The sequence below is a fragment of the Euphorbia lathyris genome, chromosome 10, assembly GCF_963576675.1.
Source record: "Euphorbia lathyris chromosome 10, ddEupLath1.1, whole genome shotgun sequence".
NCBI lineage: Eukaryota > Viridiplantae > Streptophyta > Magnoliopsida > Malpighiales > Euphorbiaceae > Euphorbia > Euphorbia lathyris.
The window spans coordinates 54,011,147-54,030,063 of NC_088919.1; positions in this window are offsets into that span (position 1 = coordinate 54,011,147).

Sequence of the window (18,917 nt, forward strand, 5' to 3'; positions counted from 1 at the left end):
GAACCCAAATTAAAATATCATATAAAAGTGGGATTAACATCCTCAACAATAACGTTTGACAGCCATTCCGGCACAACAGTAGAATAAAACTCAAAGTTGAGTGGCTATTTTAAAACAACCATATAAATTCAGTGACCAATGGTGCATTTAACTCCAACTAAATTAATAACTTGTCCTTTTCTTTTCTTTTATATTTTTTTATATCTAAATTAATAACTTATCCATTTGTTATTTAATATTTAAATTAGTAACTTATTGGTTTGTTATTTTTTATTTAAATGATTCTGGTGTTGATGATAAAATAAGGAGAGACATACCAAGGCCCCTCTCTCGATATAAAGTAGCATTATCCTAAAAGCTTTATAATTATTAACGTTGTAAGTATGTCTTTTAATTATTCAAATATAAAATGTTATATATATATATATATATATATATATATATATATATATATATATATTATCTTTCCATAATTTTTACATAAAACTAAATTATGTGACTACCTCATACAAGACTATCTAGGGTCCGTTTGTTTTACCTGCTGTTTGCTGTTTTCTGTTACGATTTGCTGTTTGCTGTTTGAAAAGACTGATGTTCCAAAAAGCAGGAATTCCCTGCTTTTATAAAAAAAACTACTTTTCGGCTATAAAAGGCAAACAGGAAGTGTCTAACCAAACACCTTACTAGTTCCGCTTTCTATACCAACATATAATTTAAACCAATTGGAAGATTAAATGTAAACAAATCAACAATATAAGAAGAAATTGAAATGAATAACTAAAATGACAATAGTAAAATCAGAGTTTGCAAAGGAATGACAAACTTGGAGCCAAAAGTTGGCTATCTTGACGAGGCCTTAAGTTATGGGTTTGATCGACCAGAGATGGAACGAGTAATTAAATGGACAAATTTAGGCTAGGATCAGGTCAAACTTTAGATGGCTTGTAAATGAGTTTTTTTGGCATGGAATAAGGTGAAACGAAGTCCTAAAATCAAATTCAAAATGTTAAGAATAAGTGTGCATAAGAATCAGGGCCAGAATCGGGATTTAAGGGACTGGAAATGTAAAAATGAAATGGTTGGACAGATTGTGTTAAATGATTTGGGTTCAAAGAATGTCTTGTAAAACGAGTTTTCGGACACCAAATGAGGTGAAACGAAAGCGTAAAATTAAATTCAAGATGTTAGGAATAAGTTTGTGTAAGAATTGAGGATAGGACGGGATGTAATGAGTCTGAAATGTAAAAATGAAATTGTTTGGCAGAAACTATAAAATTTGATGTAGATTAAAATCGACTGGAGGTTTTAATCGTAAACCAACAAAGATTACAAACTTCTCAAACTTAACTTGAAGGTTGAATAAACCCAAAGGAATGAATCCTTGCTCCAATAGAGGCTTCAAAATATAATATTCATCAAAAGTTAACCAACATTACAAAAGATGGAGAATATATACTCCCCCTAATTAAAAGATAAAGACTAAAAGACCACCCCTAGGGTTACCAACAACTAAGGAGCCCTAGGGGTAAAATAGGAAATACATAAGGATAGATATTAGGGTAAATAAGTTCAATGGCAACATGGTAAATAGTTAAATGGCAAAACAGTAAATAAGAGGTGGCAGATATTGTCCTTAACAATAAGAACTTGGGGAGGAAGTATTCCCCAACCCAGGTACGCCCCGCGTGGCCTCCCTCACGCCCCGCGTGGATGTGTCCCTAGACTTGGTGGTTCTTGTTGGGCACTCTTAAGCGTGGCGTCTTGAGACATACGCCCCGCGTCTTGAGACATACGCCCCGCGTACTCGACCTCCTGGTCTGAACTCTCATCGGAGGTTGGTTCCACGCCCCGCGCCTCGCCATACACGCCCCGCGTGTATGACCTCTTGGGTTGTTCCCCCGACTTCGAGCCCTTCATGCCTCGCGTCCCAATGGACACGCTCCGCGTGCTCTGTTCTTCGCCCTTTCCTTCATCCCCCTCGGTTAGCTTTTTACGGGTCCCATCCTTCAACTCCGGTTCAACCTTTAGGGACCGGATGTCCTCATCATACTCTCCTTCTTTAGAGGAGTTGGACCCCAACTCAATGATAGCACAAGGATGACTCACCCCCAAGGTTGATGCTCCGCTCTCCCCACTAGCAATACTCATCTCTTGGGTCGGCTTACCCACACCTAACAATCCAACGGGCTGCTCAACGCGGGTATCTTCTAGCGGCGTCGGTTCCCGGCTAGGATACACAATCAATGCCGCTTTCTTTTCTCCCTTAGTAGGACCCGTCAACGGTATGAGAATATACTTGGCCCCATCTTTGAAGACGGTGTACGTGTTGTCCCGTCCCGTATGTGAGGCGTCACGGTCGAATTGCCAAGGCCTCCCAAGAAGCAAGTGATACACATCCATATCAGCCACATCACACATAACCTCATCTTGGTAGGCCCCAATAGAGATAGGAACCTTGCACCGGTGGGTGACATTAAGCTTCTCCCCCTCTTTGATCCAGCCCACTCGGTATGGCTTCGGGTGTGGCTCGGGCACTAAGCCAAATTTGCTCAAAGCGGCTTTGCTAAGGATGTTCTCTTGACTTCCACCATCAACAATCAATTCACATTTCAATCCATGGATTAGACCTCTAGTCCTAAACAATTGGTGCCTCAGGTCATGCTCTTGTTCAACCGACATCAGTACCCTCTTCACTACATGGACCTTCCGCTCATCCCCGGATGATCCACTATCAATGGGCTCACAATACACCTCATCATTACCTCCATAATCATCATCATCACATCGCTCAACCATGTTAGCGCTCCTCCTCCTTGGACATTCATTCGAACGATGGCCCGGTTCGTTGCATCGAAAACACTTAAACGGAGCCGGTTTTGTGTACGGGTTGTTGCCCTTAGGAAGTGCAGCTGCCCTAAAGGGTCTCATATCCCCATTAGGTGATCTTCCCCCGTTCACGACTTTAGTGCCACTTAAGCTAGCACCACTCTTATCCTTGCCCACCTCTTTGGACTCTTCCCCCTCTTCATAAACTTCCTCAATTCTCGGCCTCCGGTATCCGTCACGTGCCCTAACATTCAATTGAGACTCGGCCTTCAAAGCTAGGTTTCTTGCATCTTGAATCCGAATTACCATTTGTGTCCCAATTCTGTCTTGAATATTATACCGTAGCCCCTCTAGATACCTTGAAGTCTTTTGGCTTTCGGTTTCCGACAAGTTAGCCCTTGTCGAAAGCCTTAAGAACTCCGAAGTATACTCGTGCACGCTCCTCGGTCCTTGCGAGCAATTCCGGTAGGAGCTGTAGATATACTGCTCGTAGTCGGGTGGTAAAAACCGCTCTCTCATCATCGATTTCATTCTCCTCCAAGACCTAATCGGTTCCCTTCCTCCTCTTCTCCGCTCTTCCTTCACATTATCCCACCATACCGAGGCTCCCCCTTTCAACCTATACTCCACCAACCGAACTCTCCTATCTTCCGGTATTCCCGCATAGTCGAAGAACCTCTCCACCTCAAGCAACCAATCAAGGAACCCCTCAATGTCAAGCTCCCCTCCAAATGAAGGTAGATCAACCTTGAGTTTGAAAGCATCATCCCTATCATAGTGTCCTCCATACCCCACTCTCCCATTCATTCCGTCTCTATATCCGCCCCTATCAATAGCATGACCCCCATACGGATCATTCATTCCATAATTTCCCCTTCCATGACCACCTACATCATCATCATTCAAAATATCCAAATTCCCGGCACGCACATGCACGGGACCAACAACACCATTCACATGCACATCATTCCTATTCCTATCATTCAAAGCATCATTATCCATTCTAATCTCCATAGTTCTAGCAATCTTAGGCATCTCATAATCATTAAATAGATCTCCATCGCTATCACTATCAACATTTCTAACGATTACGGGATTAGTCCGTCTTACCTCTTGAACCCGAGGGTCCAAGGCTTGGGGTGCATACGTTCTCCTTGGTGGTGGCGACGGTTGTCGGTCAAGTAGAGGGCGGTCTTGTTCTTCTTGCCGCCGCTGAGGGTCTCCGGTTAGGGAAGCTTGAGTGTTGCGGGTTGTTACGGTGAGTACTTCAAGAATGAGACGAAGATCTCGGGTACTTGCATCGTGCTTCTCATCTATCGCCCTTAGAGACTCCGTGATATGCTTCACGTTGCCTTCTAGCGCCTCAATCCATTGCTCCATGGATCCGGTGGCTTCGGTGGTGATACGTGGTTGAACCATTTCCGAGAAGAAGTCTCCGGTCAAGGAAAACGACTCGGCTCTGATACCAAATGATGTAGATTAAAATCTACTGGAGGTTTTAATCGTAAACCAACAAAGATTACAAACTTCTCAAGCTTAACTTGAAGGTTGAATAAACCCAAAGGAATGAATCCTTGCTCCAATGGAGGCTTCAAAATATAATATTCATCAAAAGTTAACCAACATTACAAAAGATGCAGAATATATACTCCCTCTAATTAAAAGATAAAGACTAAAAGACCACCCCTAGGGTTACCAACAACTAAGGAGCCCTAGGGGTAAAATAGGAAATACATAAGGATAGATATTAGGGTAAATAAGTTCAATGGCAACATGGTAAATAGTTAAATGGCAAAACAGTAAATAAGAGGTGGCAGATATTGTCCTTAACAATAAGAACTTGGGGAGGAAGTATTCCCCAACCCAGGTACGCCCCGCGTGGCCTCCCTCACGCCCCGCGTGGATGTGTCCCTGGACTTGGTGGTTCTTGTTGGGCACTCTTACGCGTGGCGTCTTGAGACATACGCCCCGCGTCTTGAGACATACGCCCCGCGTACTCGACCTCCTGGTCTGAACTCTCATCGGAGGCTGGTTCAACGCCCCGCGCCTCGCCATACATGCCCCGCGTGTATGCCCTCTTGGGTTGTTCCCCCGACTTCGAGCCCTTCACGCCTCGCGTCCCAATGGACACGCTCCGCGTGCTCTGTTCTTCGCCCTTTCCTTCATCCCCTCGGTTAGCTTTCTACGGGTCCCATCCTTCAACTCCGGTTCAACCTTTAGGGACCGGATGTCCTCATCAAAATTGGGTAGAATGTGTAAAAACGAATTACAATGCTAACTGGCTAAAGAAAATAATCAATGAGGAAATAAATTTAAATAATTTAAATGAGGCAAGGTAATTCACTCAAAAGGTTGTCAAAACAAATGATTCTTTGGATGAATGAATTTTTTTTTGGCAATAGCCACAAAAAGAAAAGTAGTCAATAGAATTGACACAAAATATTGGATGCTCCTAGAGGTAATGTAAGCAAATTTTTTGGCAAAACTAGAAAAAATGCGTTCCACTAGGCGTGTCAGAAATTGTTAGTGATATTTTTACAAGAAATACACCGTTTTCAACCTTAGGCCGTCTGAGATGTGTGTGGGCAGGCCAGAGAAATGGATTATCAAAATATGTTTATGAAAACGAATAAAACATGCGCCTAATAACTTGATTTCTAAAGAATCACGACGATTGGACCGGAAATACAAGGATTAAGAATAGGTCTAATGCTCCTCCAGCCCCCTTAACTTGTCCAAATTGATCATTTTACCCCTCCAACTCATCGAATGTCCTATTTACGCCCCTTAACTCCATAAAAATAGTATTTCTCACCCTCTTAACTTGTCCAAATTGGTCATTTTACCCATTCACAACTCATCGAATGTCCTATTTACCCTTTTAACTCCATAAAAGTTGTATTTCTCACCCCTTATGATCCTATTTACGCCATTAACTTCATAAAATTGGTATTTCTTACCCCTTTATAGTGCAAAATTAATAGGACTTATTTAAATGAGTTTGAAAATAATTTTTTTTAATATCAACTTTTTATTTTGTTAAACAAGTTAAAGACATTATATGTAGGGATAAGGTACCAAAATAACCCTATAGTTTTTGCGGAAGTATCAATTTAGGTTCCACGTACAAAATAGCACCAATATAGGTTTAACGTTTAAAAAAGGTATCAATTTAGGCATCGATAACGGATTGTAAGGGTGAGAAATACCACTTTTATGGAGTTAAGGGGGTAAATAGGACATTCTATGAGTTGGGGGGCTAAATGGACAAGTTGAGGGGGTGAGAAATACCACTTTTATGAAATTAAAGAAGTAAATAGGACATTCGATGAGTTAAGGGGATAAAATGACCAATTTAGATAAGTTAAGGGGGCTGTGAAAGCATTAGGCCTTAAGAATATAATTTCCCTTGGGTTCCTAGTTGCACTAAACGTAAGTTTAACTAGATTTAAACAGCTTGCTGAATCAAGAATATCACACAAATAGGTGTTTTTTTTAATTTTTTCCTTTTATGTTTATAATATTTTTTTATTACAATTGAAAATGGAAATGATTACAAACCAGAGATGGTTTATCAAAAGGGCAGTAGTTCTATTCCAAACTTGTAAATAAACATGAATTTATACGGAATCCAATATAATAAAATACAAATAGAAATTATGAAACAATTTTAACAAACTCGTGTTGTCGCTTTGAAACTAAATAACCGACGTTGAGGCTTACCAAAAAAAAAAAATAACCGACGTTGAGGCTATCTGATGCACCGAGACTCCAAACCGAGACTGAGGAGGGACTTGATCACGTGAAACAGTGAGTAATTGAGCTCGAAAATTGACTGAAGTGTGGCTGAAAATTTAATTGTGAGAACAAGATAGGAAAACAACTATATGATCAAATAAAATGAAGAACTAACGGTGGAAATGATGTTAATGGTTAACCGAACTCGCCACTAATCGAAACAGGGTCAAAGTGCCTGATTTGGGATGGTTTTAAAGCATGAAAAATGATGTTAACGAAATATATAGACTTCTTTGGTTACAAAACAGAGAACTTAAGCTTGTAAACAAAGGATTTTTGGGTAAGTAAACAAAATAATAACTTGGAAATGATTTGAGAAATTTAAAATTGAACTTTGGGAGTTAGAATGGCACGAAAAATGGCTGGGGTATGGAGTTGAAGAGCTTTAATCTATATTGTGTTGTTGTAAGTTGTGTTTTTTTTTTATTGATTTAATCATTTATTGATTGTGTTGGGTTGTGAATTGTCGTAATGCCTCGAATCAGTATATCTTGTTTCCTATTCGGAGTAGTATTGTGTTTCAGATTTTTACTTGGATTCAGAATCGTGAGATCATAGGTTCCTAGTTGGATTAGGATCATGGGTTCCTAGTTGGATTAGGTTAGACTGGGTATTATAAATACCCCGTAAACCTAATAACTGTTTTTCTGCCTCCTAATAAATACTATTCTCCTTCTACCCGTAGACTAGCCAACACAACGTTGGTGAATCACGCAAATCTGTTTTTTGATTGTTTACTTGTTTATCTTTCGTTAATTCCGCACAACATGAATGAAGGCAAATGGTTCTATTTTTATACAAATTTGGCTTAGTTTGGTGCGAGGTTGCTAGAAAATATCTGCTAGTGGAATAAACAAATTGCAGTTCCAATTTTGCAGTTCTGCTTCTTCAGTCATCTTTAACGAATTGTTCATGTCTCGTCACAACTCCAATGAAGCTCCAAAAATGGAATTTAGAAAGCTTGCAATCTCTAGTTTCTGAATTCATATTTTTCTTTGCTAATTTCTGTCGTTAGATATCCCGAAGAATTGTTCAAAACTGGACTGTTGATGCTTCCTGAAAATATTTTCACTTTATTTTTTATTTTGATTTTATTTTATATTTCCAAACTTTATAAAGAATATGAAAAATATTTTACCTATAACAATTTGTTATTTAAAAAACTTATTATTATTTTTAAATGAGAAGTGGGTTAAGTAATTAATAAATATTTTTAAATTAATTAGTGGGATGAGAAAGAAAATTAAAGATATATTATTGAATGAGATAGTATTACATTTGCTAAGTAGGTATGAGAGTGACTATTTATGCAATATTTTTCTAGTCTTTAATAGAAAAAGGCTAATTTTTCATAATAGTTTTTTTGTTCCTCTCCTCTTTTTGAAGGGATTTAGGGGCATATTCTGCAATAGTTCAATGATGATATGTTCATTTAATATACATGTGTGGTTGGTATTATTTGGATTTATTGTAATTATTTTTTTTTATAGGTTATCATTCTATCTTTTTTTTTTTTTTAGGTAGAAAAGGAAAAGAAAAACGAATAACAACAAACTACCCAGGAATTAGCCTAGGGAAGCTAACCCCAATCCTATCTTCTAAGAGAAGATGAGAGATGAAACTAGGGGAAACAGGAAGGGTAGTAACGCCTAACGTCCCTTCATGGCCCGCCGCCGCCAAGCGATCAGCAACACGATTCTGCTCTCTAAAAATGTGTCTGAACTCTACGAACTCAAAGGAGGAGCAAAGCCTTATAATAGCTTTGATGAGGTTGCGACTGTTAAGACCCATAGAATGATTCTCAGAAATCATTTTGATTGCTTCCAAATTATCAGACTCCACAGAGAGCCTCTTAACACCCAGCCTTTTAGCAAGATTGATTCCAGTAAGAATAGCCCAGAGCTCCGCAGAAAAGGAAGAACCCAACCCTAAATTCTGGGAGAACCCAGAAAGCCAGACGCCCCCTACATCTCTAAGCACACCTCCAGCCGCAATCTTACCGTTACTGAGGCAGGAACCATCAGTATTCAGCTTCACAACCCCCTCTCTTGGCCTGCTCCATCCCACGAGATGGACATCACAACACTGAGAGGCTCTGGCAAGGGACTCTCCTTTGAAACTATCGATAATAGAGAAAAGTTTTTTCGAGAAGAAATCAGCTAAGTTTGTCATAAAAACAGTTTTATCTCCAAAAATCTCCTCGTTTCTCCATTTCCAAACTTGGTGACAGATAATAGCAAAGAAAATGTCACCATGCTCCATGTATGGAAGCAACTTTCCTCTAACACCATCAGAGAACCAGTCGACCTCAGAATGTGCCATGAAGGAAGAGAAAATATGGTGTGGGAGAATTTTCCTCCAAACCTCTTTACTATTAGAGCAATCTCTAAGAGCATGGCACAAAGTCTCAACATGGCCTCTGCATCTACTGCAAGCTCCAGAATCAGCCAAGTGCCTTCTGTGCCTATCCGAATTAGTAAGAAGCCTGTCCTTAACGCCCAGCCACAGGAAACTCCTAATACGGAAAGGAACTTTAAGGGTCCAAATCGACTTCCACACATCCGAGGGAGGATCAGATCTAAAGAGAGAGAAAGCTTCAAAGGCCGATTTGCAAGAATAAACTCCATTGTTAGTCAGCGCCCAACAGTGCCTATCCAAGTCTTCCTCTTGATTACTCACCTTCACTCCCCGCATTCTAAGGAGAGTCTCAAGGCTAAAGAAAGTATCAAACTTTGACCAGATCCAGTCCCCTTCCGAGTCAACCATATCGGCAATCCTCCAGTTGCGTATATCACTAGGCGGGGGGGAAGAACACACCTCAATTAACGGTTTATCCCCAATCCAGTTATCAAACCAGAAACTAATGGACTTACCATTCCCCACCTCCAGGCCAACTCCCAAGCAGAACTCATCAAACACAGCACTAAGTCCTTTCCAGAGGAAGGAACAATTATCAACTCTCTCTTTCGGGCCCCCGAAGATTTTGTCTTTCCGATACTTACCACAAAGGAGGCGAACCCAAAGAGAGGAAGGGTTTTGCCACATACGCCAAAGGAGTTTCATTAATAAAACTTTATTATTGTCCTTTGCTTTCCTAATACCCAGACCCCCAGAATCTTTAGGCTGGCAAACCTCACTCCAAGGCACAAGATGGATCTTCCTGCCCTCCGCAGCTTCCCCCCACAGGAACCTACGGTTAATCTTGTCAAGATCATTAAGCACAGGATCCGGAAGCTTACAAGCCTGCATGATGTGATTGGGAGCAGCACAATTAACAGATTGAATTAACGTGAGGCGGCCAGCGAGAGACAGAGTCTTGGCTTTCCAAATGGCACACTTCGAATTAGCTTTATCCAAAGTCTCTTTGAAGGAGCCTTTAGACACACGCTCACTATGGAGGGGAACGCCCAGATACTTCCCAAGAGAATCAGTAAGAGGAATACCTGAGAGATCACTTAATCTCTTACAGACTCTCTGATTCATATTCTTAGAGCACATCATCCTAGATTTCTGGATATTAAGCTTCTGCCCAGAGGCCGAACAAAAACAATCCAGAATATCCATAATGACTCTCAACTGCTCCTCATTACCCTCAAGAAAGATAAGGACATCATCTGCAAAGAATAAGTGAGTCACCTGGGGACAGAAGCCGTTGATCGCCACAGGGTGGAAACTCCCATTATCAATCGCATCCTGAATCAGGTGAGAGAGCCTCTCCATAGCAATAACAAAAAGGAAAGGGCTCATAGGATCCCCCTGACGGATTCCTCTGCCCGGGGAAAATTCCTCCGACATATCCCCATTGACCATAACTTGAAACACAGGAGAAGAAATACATACCTTAATTAAACTTCTCCAACTGTCCGGGATTCTAGCTCTCTCAAGGCTCTCCATCAAGAAATCCCAATTAATTCGATCATAGGCCTTCTCTAAATCCAGCTTCAGAGCCACAATGCCTTTCCTCCCCTTCCTAATCTTCATCGTGTGGACCATCTCTTGGGCGATCACCACATTATCCATCATTTGTCTACCAGGCACAAAGCTACCCTGATTCTGACAAATGATCGCAGGAAGAATGCCACGGATTCTATTAGCCACAATCTTTGTAACAGTTTTGTAAAGAACATTACAAAGACTGATAGGTCTCATATGCAAAAAGGAAGAAGGCTTATCAATCTTAGGAATCAGAACCAGGAGGGTTCTATTAACCAGCTCAATATCCTTCGAACCACTGAACACCCCCAAGACAAAATTATAGATGCCTTCCTTCACTACATCCCAATGCTTATGGTAAAAGCCCGCCGGAAGACCATCAATCCCAGGAGCTTTAGAAGCCCCAATGCTGAAGATAGCTTGGTCAATCTCTTTTCGGGAAATAGGTTGAAAGGCCTCCTGACTACAATCCTCACTGATTAAAGGAAATGTAGCAATAGAGTGAGCCCTCTCCAAAAGAACAGGTTCCTCTTTGAACAGCTCTCTGTAGAAATCCAGGGCTAAGTTCCGAATAACCTCATCTTCATAAACCCAATCACCATTAGAATCCTTAATGGCCTCAATTCTATTTCTCTGCCTTCTGATCAGGGTAGAGAGATGGAAGTATTTGGTATTACGATCCCCATCTCTAATCCAGGACTTCCGAGACTTCTGGAACCAAAGGAACTCCTCCTGCCTAAGCACAGCCTCCAGCTCCTTCTGAAGGGTTCTGAGGAGGCCCTCAAGGCTATGATCAAACCTCCCCTCCAACCTGCGTTGAATGCCCTCCATCCTCTTTAATAACTTGTTCTTCCTTCTGATAATATGCCCAAACACATTCCTATTCCACCCCTGCACCTTATTCCTGAACCCTTCAGCAGCTTGCAGTACATACGAATGAGGTCTCCAACTCTCATGAACGAACTCTTTAAACTTAGGATGGGACTCCCAAGCCAACTGATACCGGAACGGTCTCTTACCCCTAGGGTGCTTACCTCTCAAAAGTCTAAACAAAATAGGACAATGATCCGAATGACGGAACGGGAGGTTCAACACAGAGCACTCGGGGAAGGAAGTTAGAGTTAAAACATTAGCGTAGACTTTGTCCAATCGAACAAAAGTATTATTACGCTTCCAAGTGAATTTATGACCAGAAGCCCCCAGATCGGAAAGCCCACATAAATCCATACTATTCTTGTGATGCAGACAGCGATTAACATAATGATTGGATCCCCCTCTCTGATCACTCATAAAGGCGATATCATTGAAGTCACCCGCCACAAACCAGGGCTCCGAAATGCTGACACTCATAGAATAGAGAACCTCCCAGAGCCGTTTTCGATTAGACAAGATAGGGTCAGCATACACAAGGGTAATGAAAAAGGAAGTATTGCCGGAAATACTCACTTTACAATGAATGAACTGCTTATCCATGCTAAGAATATCAAAATGAATCCGATCTGGCCTCCAAAAAAGCCAAATCCCCCCAGCCCGGCCAGTTGCCTCAGATCTTACACAGTGCCAGTTCTTAAACTTCTTAACCACCTCATCTGCTTTCTCACCACTAATCTTAGTTTCCAAAAGAGCAAAACAAGATGGATTAAACTGCTTAATAAGATCATTAATATGGATACGGGTAGCCTTGCTAGCCGCACCCCTAACATTCCAAAATAACAAATCCATAGAAAGGAGGACAACTGACCACACCCCTACCCTAAGCTAGGTATTTACTAGGGGCTCCTGAGAGCCTTACCGAGGTACCCCCGGGCCCCCTCTTATCTGGAAACGCCAAAGTGTTAAGGCCACTTTTTTGTTTTCCTTTAAGCTTTTTCATATTAGTTTTGTTAACTCCCATAGATTTCCCAATCCCAGGATCAATACCAGGAACAGGAATACTAACCTCATTTGAATTCTTCATCCTTCTAGCTGCAAGGGTCAGGGTCCCCCCCTGGGCTTCATCCTTAGAGACAAAAAGTGGGTTCACAGATTCAACCACCTTCTCGACTGGATCTACAGACTCTAATCCTGGAATACTCTCATCCATATGATTCTCATCTTGGTCTGACTCTTGAACTTCCTCAATCATCAGGGCCCCAAATCTGGACCCAGGCAAGGCTACTGAAGAAACCCCAGCCTCCTTTCTAGCTTTGAGGACAGGCTTCTCCTTGACATTTGGAATAACAGTAGCTTTAGGAGAAAGGGACTTAGAATTTGTGTTGATATCAGGAGGACGATTGTGAACCACTGCAGGTTGATTCCTACGTCTAGCGGGCCTCTTTGCCACCATCCAGGGACCAAAGTTCCCTTCATACCCCTGGTTCCCTCCAGTAATCCGCACACTACTCTCAACCCTCTCTATAACAACCCTCTCCCTTTTAGGGCAACCCTCCTGAGAATGACCATACATGCCACAATCATAACAGATGTTATGTAAACCTTCATACTCAATAAAGAACACTTTATCCTGAACACAGAACTTAGAAAGTAAAGGTTTAGCCAGATCAACATCTATACATACCCTAGCAAACTTACCCCTAATGGCCCCAATTGTAGTCTTGTCCACATGGTGGACCTTACCAACCAAACCTCCTATTTTACTCAGAAAGTTTTCACTGTAGTACTCAATGGGAAGGCCCGGGAATCTTACCCAAGTCAAGATCCTGTTAACCGAACAGTCGTGAGGATTAAAATTAGGAACCCAAGGCCTTAAGGCCATCATTCTATCTTTATTTATTCATTTACAAAAAAAAAAAATATATTTTGTTTATTTTATTTATTAATGTGATAAGTACTCCAGAACATTTGATGGGAACCCTTCTATGTGTGCAGTATGCTTATATCAAACACCACCAGACAAAAATGGCAGACAATTCATACAGTTAAGTTTTTGTAGTATTTGTTCAATTAAAAAGAATATATCAAGTTTTTTATAAAGAAAAAATAATTGGTAACAAAGAATATATATATATATATATATATATATATATATATATATATATGAAAAGAAATAATATTATATAAGTAGTAATTTTGTATATATTTTATCATATTAAATATCCGTTGAGAAGATTATAACGGAAACCATGATCACGTATTACCAATCACACTTCGATTATGTCAAAGTTAATAAGGAGAATTAGTGATAATTAATCCACAAACTAAGAGCGAAGGGTTGAGACTGAGAAAAAGGGAGGCAACGTAGTGGAGTAATGGGAGAGGAGGCAACTTTTGTTTCGTACTGTCTTTTATGTTGTTTTGGGGTTAGAGTTTAACTATACTTATATAGCTAGACTAATTAGGTTAGATCCAGTAACCCATCCAAATTGGATCAGACCCATTATGTGCGGATCATTATTTGGCTAATACCAAATAATTCTACACCTTCCACTTCTCATTCATATTCATAAATAGTTCGTGCAATCGACATACAATCGAGAGCTTTAGTGTTATACACTTGTTGGAGATATATAGCGTCCCGATGGACATTTATCAAATCCAGTACTATATACTCGTTATATAGTATTTTGATTGAATACATATAGTAACATGTTGTATGCTTCATTTTTTGTGTTGAATTCATTTTTTGCGATTATAGGTTTTAGTGGCGCACTTATTGTGGCAAACTCAATATTTGCCACTAAAACCTATAGTGGCGAAAATTAGATATTTTGTGGGGAAAAAATTCCCCACAGAAAAGCTATTTTCTTGTAGTGATCCTAGATTTCATATCACAAACATTGTAGTTTCTCTAATCTCTACAATTTTTATTTTCATAATTATGCACATGTGAATAAGTTTCCGGACATCGAAACATATAAACTCTAAGACGTAAACACATCTCTTTCCCTCTTACTTTATTCCATCCATTATAATCTAACTTGCTTGTCCAGCCGGTCCCTTCCAGACTGAACCATTCATGTCCCTTACAAAGCATCATTTCAAGGTAGCCACATTAAATTATACTTTTGGAACAAGTTAAGGATCTTAAGGATAAAAGAAATTCGAAAGCTCGTAGTTTTCCGATGCAAGTCTCACACGAGGGAAATTTGAGATCACATCTTTTCCATCGCATGGTCGCTAAACACACATGGTATGAAACCATGAGTTATGTCATTCTATCATTTCCTTTTGAAAGAAGCACATGTCTCTCATTAACACCATAAAGCATCAGTTCATATGTTTCCAAACATCCAACCTTAATTCACTCCTTTTAGGGACTAGTTTCGGCTATAAAGATAAAAAGGCAACAGTTGTTTTTAACTTGACATTTAGATTATGGGTAATATTTTATATACATGTGTTGTTTAGTATGTATACTATCGTTTTGCACTTAATGAAATTATTTTCATAATTTAGGCAATGCGGCTATTTAATGAAATTATTTTCATAGTTTAGGGAATGCGGCTATTGTTATTGAACAAGCTCTCGATTTGCTAAAAATAAGGATGCTTTAGTTTGACACTATATAAAAATGATCTAACGATCTCAAAATTGAGAATTTTAAAAATTAAAGCTGTTTAATATTTTATAGTAAACCAAATTTTTTATTTTCAGAGATCTCTTTCTATACGATGATCCTAACAATATATTACAAGGAGTCGGTCCTCTCTATAAAACCTCATAAATGTGAGGTATTTTTAGGGGGATTGGCTCTCCCGTGAGATTGTATTATGTAGCGGAAAATTCACTATAGCACGATTCCAATTAAGGTCTCGGATTCTCCGTAAATTTTCCATTATCTATGGGATTTTGTAGGAAGGATCGGATCGGATCTTCCAAAAATCCTTGGGATTGAAACATGTAAGGTAAAATTTCATATGGCACCACATAAAATCACAGTCCGGAAAGGTTTTAAAAGTATCTGAAATTTTCAATGTTTTAAAAACCGGACCGGACGTTGAACCGGTGAGACAACTGGTTCAAGGTTCAATAGGTTCAACCGGATAAAAAAAATAAATATATATATAAAAAATAAAATGATGTTTCATTGAACATAAAATTAAAAATTTCATACATATAATAAACAATTCTTAAATTAACATATTAATTAAAAATTAAAAATTCATACAGATAATATAAAAATTCACACATCGGTAACCAATCCTTAATTTAACACATTAATTAAAAATTCACACATCTAAAATCAAACCCATAGTTTAACACTATATTAAGATTAAAATTAAATTAATTAACACCATTATTAAAGAGGTTGTTCTCTACCTAATTTTTAAATTTTTTCCTTTCAATATGTTTTTCAAAAAAATGGAAAAAAACCAGGGTCAATCCGGTTCACTGGTTCAACACCGGTTCGCGGTTCAACCCCAGTTTGATGCGGTTTAATATAGTTGAACCTGTATAGCTAAAACCGGACCGGACACTTGACTGGTTCGCGGTTCGACCGGCCGGTCCGGTCCGGTTTTCAAAACACTGGAAATTTTAGGTATTTAATGGAACTCAAAAAGAAGACGAAATTATGACAATAAAATGAAGGTAGGAAGGTTGAAAATGGGGAAGAGATCCTAAAATGATGGAATTGCCATAAAGAGAATATGTGGCGGGACCAATTTTAAAAGCTGTCATTTAATGTATCCAGAAACTTGTATTTGCGTATAAATATATTCTTTTTAATTTATGGAATATTATAAACCTTAATCATTATGGTAATCATATGTGATTATACTATATAAATGGAAAGTTGTTTTAATATTTATCTCTTTTATATTTTTGGTAGGGGAAAGAATGAAAAAACAAAACACCACAATAAGTTAGTCCGGGATTAGTCTGGGAAATCTAACTCTCATATTATCTTCCGAAAGTAAAGACAAAAGGAAATCAAGGGGAGACGAGAAAATCGAGATGCCCAAAGCCCTCTCATGGCCTTCTTTAGCAAGCCGATCTGCCACCCGATTCTGCTCTCTGTAAACACGGCAGAAGTTGATACTATCGAAAGAGGAGCAAATCCTTCTAATTGCTTTAACTAAATTCTGGCTCTCTAAGCACAAAGCCATTTTATTAGAAATTAAATTGACTGCTTCGAGGTTGTCTGACTCCACAAGCAGCTTCCTAATCCCTAGACCCTCTGTCATCCTAAGCCCAGAAAAGATACCCCAGAGCTCAGCAATAAACAAAGAGTCCAAGCCCAGATTCTGAGCAAAACCAGACAACCAAGCACCTCCAGCATCTCTTAAAACACCACCGACAGCAATTCTTCCATTCTCTTTACACGACCCATCGGTATTCAACTTCACCACCCCCTCACCAGGTCTATCCCAGCCTAACAGATGAACATATGTCCTTTGGATAGAACCTGCTAAGCTATCAACTGTAAAACTCTCAACAACTGATTTAACTTTCCTGAAGAAGAACTCCAGCAAATTAGGAATGACAACAGCTCCTTCTCCCACTACCTCTACATTTCTCCAATGCCAAATTTGGTGGCAGACTACAGCAAACAGAATTGCTTCATGCTCGAGCTCAGCCAAAATCTTCCCTCCAACACCCTCCCTAAACCAGTCTTGTTCCGAATAGGAAAAGAAGGCAGAAAGACATTGTTCATGTAACACTTTTACCCATACAGCCTTACTTCCAGCACAATCTCTAAGAACATGACAGCTGGTTTCCGCATGAGCTTTACATCTACTACAGGCATCCGAATCTATCAAATGTCGTTTTTTCCTTTCAACATTCGTCAGGAGCCTATTCTTAGCACAGAGCCAAAGAAAACTCCTAATATGATAAGGAACCTTCAAAGACCAAATAACCTTCCAAAGGTTTGAAGGAGGAATATCCATATCCTGATTAAAGGCCTCAAAAGCAGATTTACAAGAGTAAGCACCGTTATTAGTAAACGACCAACAGCGAGTATCGCCATCCTCCTCCATGCAGCTAACTTTAACTCCTCGGATTCTCAGGAGAGTTTCAAGGCTGAAAAAAATATCAAATTTAGACCAATCCCACTCTCCATCCTCAACCACAACATCCGCAATTCTCCAATTTCGAAACTCCGGAGGCGGAGGAATAGAACAAATCTCCAGCAAAGGTTGCTTCCTAGCCAAGCATCATTCCAAAAACTAATCGATCTTCCATTGCCAACCGACCATCCAATACCAGTGCAAAACTCAGAAAAAACCGCATTAACCCCTTTCCATAAAAAGGAACAAACCTGAACTTTTTCTTTATGCCCCCCAAAAATCCTATCATTCCTATACTTCCCGCAAAGGAGCCAGACCCACAGAGCAGACGGAGATTGCCACATCCTCTAAAGGAGTTTCATTAACAACACTTTGTTATTATCCTTAGTCTGTCTAATCCCAAGGCCACCCAAACCTTTAGGTTGGCAAACCTCCTTCTAAGGAACAAGATGAATTTTCCTATCTTCCACTGAGTCCCCCCACAGGAAACGCCGATTGATTTTATCTAAACCGTTAAGAACTGGTTCAGGAAGACGACAAGCTTGCATAATATAATTAGGCGACGCGCAGTTCACTAACTGAATCAAAGTAAGACGACCTGCAAGAGAAAGTGATTTTGCTTTCCAACTAGCACACTTGCTATTAATTTTGTCAAAAACATCATTGAAAGACGCTTTAGACACTCCATCATTATGGAGAGGAATCCCCATATAGTTGTCCAAAAATTTGGTAAGAGGAATGCCTGACAACTCACTCAGCTGTTTACAGAAACCCTGTTCCATATTATTAGAACACAGCATCCGAGATTTTTGGATGTTAAGTTTTTATCTCTTTTATTAATAGTAATCTTTTCTACTAGCTTTTAGGATGGGGACAGATTTTTTGCCCAATGGTATGCTTAAATTAAAGTGCCAAAAATACCTCTAAAGTTTATAATCAGTAGTAAATTTACCCCTAACGTCTAAAATGATAAAATTTAATGTTACAATTAATAGTAATTTTACTCCCAACGTTGACAAGTTGGGTCAATTTTAGATATTATTATAAAATATAGATATTTTGTTTCTTCTTCTGTACCAATTACATATCAGTTTATTTAAAAAAAGATTTCATGTTTTCTTGTGGTTTAATAATAGAATTGAAGATTAATATCTATAAATTCGGTGAAATATTTTGAATTTTTTTTGTCCAACTCGCACGAAAGACAATATAATTTTTAAGTTTTTTTTTTTATATCTAATCATATGTTTATGATTTTTGTTCTTGACGATAAACGTTATGTGTATCTTTGTACCTTATCCCTTAATTTAATTAAAAGCCTAACTTATACGGATAAGCTATAAAAAAAATGGCATAACATCCATTTGGCTCCCCAAGTCCGTTTGGTTTACTTTAGGGAGTCCTGCTTTT